Source organism: Erythrolamprus reginae, chromosome 3 (genome assembly GCF_031021105.1).
Source record: "Erythrolamprus reginae isolate rEryReg1 chromosome 3, rEryReg1.hap1, whole genome shotgun sequence".
NCBI lineage: Eukaryota > Metazoa > Chordata > Lepidosauria > Squamata > Dipsadidae > Erythrolamprus > Erythrolamprus reginae.
Window position 1 is genome coordinate 71,287,570 of NC_091952.1, and position 12,277 is coordinate 71,299,846.

The 12,277-nt window shown below is 40.6% G+C and overlaps 1 long non-coding RNA gene across 2 annotated transcripts in view; it reads left to right on the forward strand.

Moving 5' to 3' along the window:
* Window positions 1-6,061: 6,061 nt before the first annotated feature.
* The window catches only part of LOC139164113 (uncharacterized), a 91,951-nt gene continuing 85,735 nt past the window's right edge, over window positions 6,062-12,277 (forward strand). The window contains exons 1-2 of one of the 2 annotated variants that reach the window (XR_011558579.1): window positions 6,062-6,739; window positions 7,515-7,631. This is a non-coding gene — a long non-coding RNA (uncharacterized lncRNA). The remainder of the gene's footprint in view (window positions 6,740-7,514; window positions 7,632-12,277) is intronic. The other variant, XR_011558580.1, reaches the window with a different exon arrangement.

Below are 12,277 nucleotides of genomic sequence, written 5' to 3' on the forward strand. Positions count from 1 at the left end.
CACTGGCTGGGGAATTCTGGGAGTTGAAGTCCAAATATCTTCAAGTTGCCAAGGTTGGGAAACACTGCTATACAGTATTGTAAAACTGCATTCCTAATTGGGATAACTAAAGGGGCTTTCTTCTCTGTTGTTAAAACAGTAATGTACATTATTCCTTGGTATCAGTAGTAGGTTGCTACAGGTCCAGTCCGGTTCTACGAACCTGTAGCAACAGTGGCGAGAAGCTCCACCCACCCATCCCGGACGCTTCTGAGCATGTGCAGAAGTATCACACACATGAGCATGGGCGCGAATTGGTAGCGATGGGATTTAGAACCCATCCCTGCATGGTATGGTTTCTGGAATGAAACTGGTGCTGCTGTTAACATAGTAGGAATAGGGTGGAATGGGCACCTAATTTCTCGGCTTTGAATCAGTAAATACACTGAAACGTCAAGTGTATCATTAAGCCAAGTCTTCTAGCTGCAGTGTTTGCACAAAACTCCATCGGTGCAGCAGGACAGTTTGCTTCCTTGGCGAATATTGACAAAAATGAACAGCACAAAAAATTGAACTTGACAGATTTGTACAGAAAAACCTGAGAGAAATCAGCATTTCTGTTACAGTACTTTGCTTTTGTAGACCTTGATATATGTTTACTTGGGAGTAAGCTTTATTTCCTTCAGTCACTTACTGTACTAATCCATAATTTATTGACTAAACTATAATTGGCTTCCTTAAAAAAACACACACTAAAAAGTATGGCTCAGGGAAGTATTAATACCACTCTACCACACCCTGGTCAGACCACATCTGGAGTACTGCATCTAGTTCTGGTCACCACACTTCAAAAGAGACATTGAAACTCTGGAGAAGGTGCAGAAAAGAGCAACCAAGATGATTAGGGGACTTGAAACCAAGACTTACGAAGAGAGACTGCGGGAACTGGGCATGGATAGCCTTGAGAAAAAGAGGGCCAGAGGGGACATGATAGCTGTATACAGGTATGTGAGGGGTTGCCACAGAGAGGAGGGGGCCACTCTATTCTCCAGAGCACCAGAGGGCCAAACGAGGAACAACGGCTGACCAAGGAAAGATTCAACCTAGAAGTAAGGAAGAACTTCCTGACGGTCAGAGCGATCAACCATTGGAACAACCTGCCTGCGGAGGTTGTGAACTCCCCAACTCTGGACACTTTCAAGAGGAGATTGGACTGCCACTTGGCTGGGGTGCTTTAGGATTCCTGCTCAGGCAGGGGGTTGGACTTGATGACCTGCATGGTCCCTTTCAACTCTAACATAAATAAAATAAATAAAATAAAAATCACAGGGTCAGGGTTTGTACAATGTGTGCCAGCCCCAAACCAAAAAACTCTTGCTAAGAATTCATCTGAGAGTGAACCGGGTCCTTGAGTTTAGCTGCACTTATTTTTGTATGAAGCTCAAACACAAATCTGATGGTTGACAGAGCTAGGCGATGTAATAAAATAAACTACAAACTGCTACGTTTTCCCAAGAAAAATATAATTATTAATATAATTTAAAAGTTCAAGGGATGAAAAAATTTCTGTTCAAATATTTTTCATAGAATGAGCCATCCACAGGCCAAAAGACATCTGAATCTACCCCCAGATTCTACAGACAAAGCTGGCTAATGGCAGAATAAATGTCTTATCTGGAATCATTTCAAGGAAGTAGTATATAATTATTCTTCAAGACAAAATATTCTTGAACAAATACCATATGTGGCCTTAAAGTTACCAAGGCCCACCAACTGTTCTTAATGAGGTCATATAATCTATTGTCCTCTCCCGAAAGTTGTTTTATACCACCCGATACTTTCTTAATATTTTGTTTTTCTGATACTAATGTCCAATCCAACCATAACTGCACGGTGGGCATTTTCCAGAACCCAGTTTCATTTCACTACTAAAGTTTGCATAAAGGTCTTTTACATTTAAAATTAAAGTTTGAAATCTTTGGCTGAAAACTCTTTGCTATAATTCTGGAAAAAGCCACAAAGCCTTATAGCTGTAATTCACCATAGATATATCAGTTGAAATGCTGCTGCTATTCAGTCTTCAGAAAATGGGCATCAGATCACCATAATTCCAGCTATAAGAGCAAATTACATCTTTAAATTACAGTAAAACTACAATATTGTACAACATTAAAATATCAAATAACTACTCAATAGTCAAAAAAATGATATACATAAGCAGAGACAACCCAAGAAGCATTTTGGTCAAAAAGGACAGCTGTTTAGTCTGGAAGCAATGATGTAGGCGCAGAGAAAAAGCTCTTCTGTTTTATAAGCTCTATCTGTCAGCATTCACAAATGCTAGAAAATTGCTTGCTACAGTTGTTTGCTCATTTGTATTGAAATTGATGTAATTTTTCCTGCCTTATGTTGCAAAGCACAATAGCACCGAAAATTTAATCAAATAGCAACATTTTCCCCATTTCAAATTGGTTATCTCACAACATGTGAAATTTTCTTTTTTCATTCAAATGAAATTATATTATTTTAGTTACATTAAAAACAAATTTTATTTTTAGCTACAGGGGTGTTATGTATGATTCTTTAAAGCAACAGTATTAAAATATTCTGCTGTGCAACAAAAATTGTAGAAGGATTTGGTTTTCTTTAACATAAGTTAATATAAACAAAGAAATACTGTACATGAATATATTTTGGACAGAAACCAACCACACCACATTATGGTTTAATGAGCCCAGCCCCTGAGCAACTTCTCACGAACTGTAAACTTTCATAGAGGAAAAGTCGCCACCCAAACCAAAAAGATCTTTACATTCCTGTGGCTTGATTCACATTTTGGAGAAATTGTATCAATCACTTCAGCTGTAGGAGGGCTGACCTGGCTATAGTTGCCCAAGAAAAATAGCAATATGAACACAGAGGACAGCATGTGTAATGTGCTCTCTACCAGAGTATGGGATTTGTCATTAGGCAAACTGCTTTACTGCTAGCTTGCATTTTAGGGTTTCGGGGAGCCTCAGTGAAATTGCAGCATCACAAAAACATGGAAGTCCTCAAAACCCCACCTCCGGACTTCTGTGTTTTTGTGATGCTGCGATTTCGCTGAGGCTCCCCTCGCTGGGAAACCCCACCTCCAGACTTCCGTTGCCAGCAAAGTGCCTGTTTTTGCACTGCTGGGATTCCCCTGCAGGAAGTCCGGAGGAGGGGACCCTCAGGGGAATCCCAGCAGCGCAAAAACGGGTGCTTCGGCTGGCAAAAGGGGTGAATTTTGGGCTTGTATGCATTAATTGCTTTTCCATTGATTCCTTTGGGAAACATTGTTTTGTTTTACAAATTTTTCATCTTACAAACCTCGTCCTGGAACCAATTAAGTTCGTACGATGAGATATCACTGTATATGAGAGATACAGACCTCAAGCATCTTGCTGTGTGTGACTCTCCATTCTTCCTCCATATTCTGGGTCCTTGGTTTTCCAAATGAGATGCAAAAGTTTCCACAGTCTGTGTTGATTTGGGGAGCCATGTCATCTGCTGGTATTGGTCCATTGGGCTTCATTAAATCCAGGGTCAGCGCAGCCATGTACCAAAAGATTTTGGAGCATGTTTCCATCTGCATATGGGCTTTATGGGGATGGTGACTTCAATTTTCCAGCTGGACTTGTCACCTGCCCTCACTGGCAAAAGCACCAAAACCTGCTTCAATAATCGTGGGATTACTGTCCTTGACTGGCCAGCAAATTCACCTGACCTGAACCCCATAGAAAATGTATGGAGCATTGCCAAGAGAAAGATGAGTGACATGGAACTGAACAATGCAGAAGAGCTAAAGGCCGCTATTGAAGCATCCTGATCTTCCATAACACCTTAGCAGTGCCACAAGCTGATAGTGTCCATGCCACGCCATATTAAGGCAGTAATTGCTGTAAAAGGGGTCCAAACGAAGTACTGAGTACATATGCATGCTTATACTTTTCAGAGGTCCAATATTGTTCTATGTACAATCCTTGTTTTATTGATCACATGTAATATTCTAATTTCCTGAGATGGTGGATTTGGGGTTTTCATGAGCTGTACCCCATAATCATTACAATTATGACAAATCATGGTTTGAACTATCTTGCCTTGAGTCTCTCTCATATATTAAGTTTCACCTTTTAAGTTACATTACTGAAATAAATGAACGTTTGTCCGATATTCTAATTTTTTTTATTTTCACCTGTATCTCTGCTGTGTTTTACACATATGTAAAGAGAATTGCAAAGACCTTGTGTCAAATAATATTTGGTAACACTTAGAAGCATTATGCCAGAAGTTTCTTATTGCATGGGGAAATGGTTGGGGGAAACCCAAGCACTATCTTTCCAAGATTGTCCCTTTTTAAAAAACAACAAACAGGGTAGAAGCACTGTTGATTGCTTAAAAAAAAATAATTGCAAAGCTTCTGCCATTTTCTTTCTTTCTTTCTTTCTTTCTTTCTTTCTTTCTTTCTTTCTTTCTTTAATCTTTAATCAACTTTCTTGAATTGAGAGCACATGCACCAAAGACAAATTCCTTGTGTCCAATCACACTTGGCCAATAAAGAATTCAGCCTTCTCCAGGTCCTGTCTGCCAAACAATGTCAGTTGGCGGACGTTGGGGAAGAGCCTTCTCTGTGGCTGCTCCGATCCTATGGAATCAACTGCCCCCAAAGATTCACACTATCTACTGCCTACCAGTCTTCCAGAAAGCCGTTAAGACCTGGCATTTCTGGAAGGCCTGGAATTAGATTGCCTGTTAGGTATGTATGGTTTTTAAAGGTATTGTTTTATTATATTATTGATTTTATTCTGATTTTTTAAACTATTTCTCTATTTTTCTATTGTTGTCTTTTTTCTATTATTGTATGAGTCCATTTCGGAATGAGCAGCATATAAATACAATAAATAAATAAATAAAATTATATTCTCTTCTGCCCTGCAACAAGATTGGTGAAAGTTTGTTGTGATCTTCAATCCCTTTTTAAGGGAAGCCTTTGAGATGGCTTGGGTCAAGTTTCAGAATACTGTGTTCAGTTCTGGAGACCTCATCTACAAAAAGATATCGATAAAATTGAACGGGTCCAAAGACGGGCTACAAAAATGGTGGAAGGTCTTAAGCATAAAACTTATCAGGAAAGACTTCATGAACTCAATCTGTATAGTCTGGAGCAGTGTTTCCCAACCTTGGCAACTTGAAGATATCTGGACTTCAACTCCCAGAATTCCCCAGGCAGCATTCGCTGCCTGGGGAATTGTGGGAGTTGAAGACCAAATATCTTCAAGTTGCCAAGGTTGGGAAACACTGGTCTGGAGGACAGAAGGGAAAGGGGGGGACATGATCGAAACATTTAAATATGTTAAAGGGTTAAATAGAGTTCAGGAGGGAAGTGTTTTTAATAGGAAAAGGGCACAAGAACAAGGGGGCATAATTCTAGGTTAGTTGGGGGAAAGATCAGAAGCAAGGTGAGAAAATATTATTCTACTGAAAGAATAGTAGATGCTTGGAACCAACTTCCAGCAGACATGGTTGGTAAATCCACAGTAACTGAATTTAAACATGCCTGGGATAAACATATATCCATCCTAAGATAAAATACAGGGGATAGTACAAGGGCAGACTAGATGGACCACAAGGTTTTTTTCTGCCGTCAATCTTCTATGTCTCTATGCTCTGAATTCCCCACAACCTCTCTCCTCCCCTTTTCCTTGAAAGTTTGGCGCTCCGTCTATAAACTTTTTCTCTTTCCGAAGGCACTTTGCGCAGCTATTTAATTTTTATCGCTGCAGCCGTGTGTGTGCGCGCGTGCGTGTGTCTTTTCCCCCCCGTGTTGCTGCCCGATGTCCTGAGCTAGTAAATTTCAAAGCTGTCACAAGCCGAGCGGCGCGGCCCTTCCAGGCTCCGTCTTCCCCTCCCCGCGTCTCGGGTGCCAGCTCTGCTTTGTTGCCATGGCTTTCCGGCTGGTCACGAGAACAAGCCACGCCGCGCTCCCGGATTTGTTCCCCACCTCCCCGGGTCCCCTATAGCTTTCGTTTTCTTCCAGCGTATGGCGAGCGAGCGAGGGGCGGGGGTGGGAGGCAAGCCTGCCTTGTTCACACGGAAACTGTTCCAGGCCTGCCAATTCAAAAGCCCGCCCGCTTTCTGAGGAGGGATTAATGTGGCGTGAGGCAGGCGTGTCTGGCGCGTCGGCTGAACTGAGGAGGGGGCTTCGTGGGGGCGAAGGGGGCTGCGACGTGCTAAACCGTCACTGGCTGGGCTTGGTTGCTAGGGGCTGCAGGCAACGGGCATCAGGGATTGCGCTCAGCTACGGGCCTGCTGCCGCCGCCGCCGAGAGGCAGGCCAAGTTGCTAAGCAGTTTTCACCGGAGCTGAGGGGAGAAGAAAAAAAGCCGCTTTGGGTGCTGTGTCAGCGCTTTTTCTTCCCTCCCATTGGTATCTTGTAGGGATGGGGGACGGGGAAAGAAGGCTCCATTCTCCTTTCAATCCGGATTCTACATTCTTGGGCAGACCGCCAAGGCCTAACTACATACTGGGAATGATAAAATGCTACCTGTTGTTTGGGCTTGGAGGATTAACTAGTTAAAAAAACAACCCACAAACAGAAAAAAAACAAACAACCCACAGGTGTGCTTGACTTGGCCCGCAGAACTTTGGGAGTCTGAATAAGGAGTTTTCCCCATTGTGCTTTATGGACTTTGGTAGGACCAGGACCTGATATGATATCATATATGGTATGATATGATATGGTATGACTTTAGACTCTCCCACTGTTGACCTCGTCTTCCGTCCCCTGCCCTAATGTTTCTCTCTTACTAGTATCATGTATATAAATGTCTCTGTATGCCACCAATATGTACTTATTTATTTATTAGATTTGTATGCCGCCCCTCTCCGCAGACTCCGGGCGGCTCACAACAATAATATGAACAATATATCACAAATCTAATATTAAAAAGTCTCTAAAAATCCCCTTATTTAAAAACAAACATACACACAAACATACCATACATAAATTATATAGGCCAGGGGGAGATGTCTCAGTTCCCCCATGCCTGAGAAAAAAACCATCAGCAAAGGAATATGTCTGTTTTATAGAGTTTGATCTCCTGATTCCAAAAGTATGCTTAGTTTTTGCTCTGTTGCATAAAGTTTCTGAAATAGAAGGATTTTTGTTATGTTATTGTATTGGTGTTACTGTTTTCTTAATTTCACCAGTATATTTCCTATACCTTATAATGATGCTGCTCTGTGGAAACTATACCTGCTACAGAAAAAAACCCCAAAACAGTATATTTAAAATCGGAACAAACAACTGCGATGATTACAAAAATATTTTTTGTAGTCCTGTGTAATAAGAACAATGCATAAAACAGCATAAAAGCATTAATAATAACCCCAGCCAAACATACATGCCCTCACTCTCGGTTCCATTCGGGCTACTGTACTTTCAAAATGGGGTGTTTGAATGACTTTTGCAAATATGGGGAATGAGGCCACCCTAATGCTTTTTATTCTTCGCAGATTTAAGTTGCTTTTACACACCGTGGTCCCTGCTATTTAAGGAATAAACTATTTTCCCCTTGAATTGGGCACCCTCTCCTCATTCCGTCAAATTGGTGAAACCCATCAACAGGACAGGTAAGGCTTGATGGATAAATAAGGATCAATTTCATAGAAAGAAATGTGGGGCTGCTCCACAATGCCAGCTTAAAAAGAATTCCACCCATCCTTGAAGCTGCAGAAAACTACACTGCTCAAAAAAATAAAGGGAACACTTAAACAACACAATGTAAGTCCAAATAAATCAAACTTCTGTGAAATCGAACTGTCCACTTAGGAAACAACACTGATTCACAATCAATTTCACATGCTTTTGTGCACGTTTAATTTTGTACAGAACAAAGTATTCAATGAGAATAATTTCATTCATATCTAGGATGTGTTATTTGAGTGTTCCCTTTATTTTTTTGAGCAGTATATATTGACTTAATGGCTATGGAGATTTTCAGTCATTCATGTCATGGTTGTCCTATAGATGCTTTTTCAAGTGGCAACTGAGCTGTCTGTTTTTTCTTTGAAGCCGTTTTGTTTCTCATCCCAAAAGCTTCTTCAGCTTTAGCTGAAAAAGCTTCTTGGATGAGAAGTGAAACAGCTTCAAACCCCCCCCACCCCACCCCCGAAAGTCCACTTTCCTCTTGAAAAAGCACATTTGGGACATAATGACTTAACATTGCTGCCCCATTTAGTGATCCTCAGGCATAAGGCTGACAAATGACATTGCCCATATTTGTGATGTACAGTAGTGTTTCTCAACCTGAGCAGGGGTGCACAGCAGGCAGGATGGGGTGTAACACAGTTCCACCAGCATAAATGAAGATGCATGTGCAGCTCCAACTGATCGGCGGCTGTCACTTCCTGGATTACTGGTCTTGGCTCGGCTCTCTTTTCCCCCTCGCTGCTGCGTCTGCGCGCCTTGCTTTTTTCCTCTTTCCTCCTTCCTGGCCTCAGACAAGCTTCCCTCTCTCCTGCTCGGCCCCCTCCAGCCCCACGTGGCCACCTCCTGTCTGAGATGCAAGCAGAAGGCGTGGGTGGAAGCAGCGCTGGCAGCATTTATGCTTCTGACAGCATCCCTTCGCCTAGCTACCCAGCCTGAGGCAGGGGGGTGACCCAGGAAGGACAGCGCAAAAAACACAAAGCAAATTGTCACCCTAGCGAGCAACACTGGTAAGGTTATAAGTCGACTTAACAGTTCACTTAAACCAGTGTTTCCCAACCTTGACAACTTGAAGAAATTTGGACTTCAACTCCCAGAATTCCCCAGCCAGTGTTTGCTGGCTGGGGAATTCTGGGAGTTGAAGTCCAAATTTCTTCAAGTTGCCAAGGTTGGGAAACACTGACTTAAACAATGATAATCATTCAAGCCACTCCTGCCCGATCATATGGCTGGCAAGCCATCCCTACCCAATCACATGACCATTAAGGCACACCCACAAAATAAGCTACACCCACAGCGTGGCAGTAAAAACTTTTGCTGCCCATTACTGAAGCTAAGCAATCTTAAGATGTGTGGTCTTCAACTCCCAGAATTCCTCAACCAATGTGTGTAGTGTATTTCTACTCCCAGAATTCCCTAGTCAACTTCTGGGACTTAAAAGTCCATATGTTCTAAAGCTACAGAGGCTGAGAAATACTGATGCACAGGGTATATGGAATTGCTGAATTCTCCTAGTTTTGTGTGTGCCTCTTCATCCAAAATCCTGTATAAAAGAACTGGGCTTGCCTAATGCCTGAAATAAAACAACTGTCAAAGACTGCCCAAGAACTATAGTAATAGATGATATACCCATGCTAGCCTAATCAGCCAATAGCCGAGAGGATTATTACTCCCTAATTGCACTACTGACAGAATACGGGTGAAGTGTATCAGATTATATCTATGGCAAAACTCTGGCAGGATAAGGGGGAAATAATTACAGTGCAGTGAAGAATGACTTGAAAATGTCTCAACCGCAGACAAGGAATCAAGTGTCGGCAATGTCACAAGAACATAGACAGCTGTGGTTATCTGTAGCTGCAGTTAGATGTCAGTACTAAGGAAAGCCTTGTTGGTAGGTTGAGCCGAGAAAGAATTAACTCCACCTTTATCTACTGAAAAATAGAAACAATGAGTATAGGCAATGTTGAATTTGAATGTTTTGGGTTAAATTGCAATGCCCTATCCTATCTGATCATTATGCCTTGTTACTATAACCTAGAATAGGGCTGTCAAACCTGTGAACCTGCGGCCCAGATGTGTCATGCGCTGACCAAGCCCACCCCCAGTTTAGCAAGGGGGGAAAAGTCCTGATATGTCATGTGATGCTGCCATGATGACACGAGTTTGACAGCCCTGACCTAGAATATCTTAACTATGAAACACTATTATCTGAATTGTAATTGATAATGTATGCATATAAGCATGGTTCCCTCTTTATCGACTCTTCTTAATCTAATAAAGTTCCTTTTGAATCTAATGTAAATTCTGGTGATTATGCAGAAATGATTATGTTGGTTTGTAGCAGCAATATACAAATGCCTTGCCATTGTGTGATCTGTATCCCTGGGATTTCTCCTATCCAAATAAGGAGTCCATCCCAGGTCATTTCCCATCTAAGTATAGCAACTCTGGATATGTCTTGTCTAGAGAAACAAAAGCCAGAATGATATGATTAGCAGTTCCAATATTTGAGAGGATACAACAAAGAAAAGGGGGAGGGGGTCCAACCTATATTCTAAACCAGTGTTTTCCAACCCTGGCAACTTGAAGATATCTGGACTTCAACTCCCAGAATTCCAGCAAATGCTGGCTGGGGAATTCTGGGAGTTGAAGTCCAAATATCTTCAAGTTGCCAAGGTTGGGAAACACTGTTCTAAACCACCAGAAGGCAAGACAAGAAACAATGGATGGAAACTAATCACGCAGAGGAGAAGCCTAGAACTAAAGAGAAATTTCCTAGCAGAACAATTGCGTTTAGAAATTTATGGCAGTCAGTTCCACACAAGAGCAAAATAAATATCTGTTTAATAAACAATGTCCTATTTTCTTCCCCTTAATTATGGTATCTGATTTTCTCAAACCAGTATGCTGTGCTTTGATGTGTCATCCAGTCCAGGTTAGCCCCCTTTCCCTTTTTTGGTTTGTTCTCTGCTTATTTTAGCAGAAGAAAAGATTAATGAAAGTCAAATTGTCAGTTTTGGCTTTATTTATGTATTTCATTTTCTCTAAAGATTGGCCAATCAAATAAATTGCTTCCTTCTCTGTCCACAAGCGCATTTTAACACTCACTGTATCACTTAGAAAAGAACTGTTTCTAAATCAAATATTTGAATCAATCAGCCTGTATATTTCATTTGACAAACATGACAAAAATATTTATTAAGCGTGAAAGATTTGTTTTTCCTATCTTGGGTGTTTATAATATTATCAAGTATGTAATTTCTCTCATACTTCAAAGAATTTGACACAGCATGGCCAATTTTCATTTCCTTGTTTTGAAAAATTCATCCCTGTGTGGTTGTGTACATAAGTTGAAAAGTATAGTCAGTGGGTTGTTTGAGAAAGCCTCCTTTTGAAGCTTTTCATGTTGATGTTTTAACTCCATAATACCTCAACATTAAACCCAATTATTAGAGAGCAAGTCACATTGACTTGTGGGATCTCAGTTATGAGAAAGCATGAATAGAATCATACTGTTAGAAGTATGTAGCTCCAACTGATCATAATTTACCATAGAATTAATACAGTAATTGTAACTTGATGGGGAGACCAGTGATTTTGGATGAAGAACTACTTTAAAAAAAAAAAAATACTGTCTAAAATCTTACAAAAAGGCTAGTAAGCAATAGAAAATGAAATGTGCAAGTCTGTTTTTAAACTCCTTTACAAATAAAATAGCAACTGCAATTCTACAGTAAATATTTGTATTGATAATGGAATTTTGAATCTTGTTTTTTAAAGAAATGACTGATCAGAAGTAATTTAGTCTGGTCTCTGGAATTGAAGGAAGGAAAGAGAAGCTGCTTAATATAGTTTCTTGTAAATTTTTGAAAAATATTTGTCTTTATTGCCTTTAGAGTGCAGAGAGACATTTGTTTTCTCCAGGAGTACAAGTAGTCCTTGACTTACAATCACAATTGAGCCCAAAAATTCTGTTTCTAAGTGAGACATTAAGTGAGTTTTGCCCCATTTTACATCCTTTCTTGCCACAATCACTGCACTTATTAAATTACTAACGTGGTGGTTAAATGAAATCTAGCTTCCCCATTGACTTTGCTTGTCAGAAGGACACAATAATTCTTCACGTGATCTCAGGACATGGCCGCATAAATATGAATCAATTGCCAATTGGATTTTGATCCTGTGACTAGGAGTATGCTGCAACAATCATAAGTATGTAAAACAATCATCTCACTTTTTTCAGTGCCGTTATAACTTTGAACGGTCATTAAATGAACTGTTGCAAGTTGAGGGCTAATGTAATGAAGCGAAAGAGGGATTAATTGTGATAGGGTTTCAGTCTTCACATTGGAATTAGGACATTCGCCAGTGACAGCTCCACATGCATTTTGCTGTTGAGAAATAAGGAAGGGATTGTATTTTCTTAGTGTGCAGAATATAGACTCCAACTGACTCTGAACCATATTCTCAAGATCTCTTGGATTACAGTTCTCAGCTAGTTTGAACAATATATCGTCGAAAAATTTATTTAATAGCAGTTTTCTTTATTTATATCCTCCAATAGCCC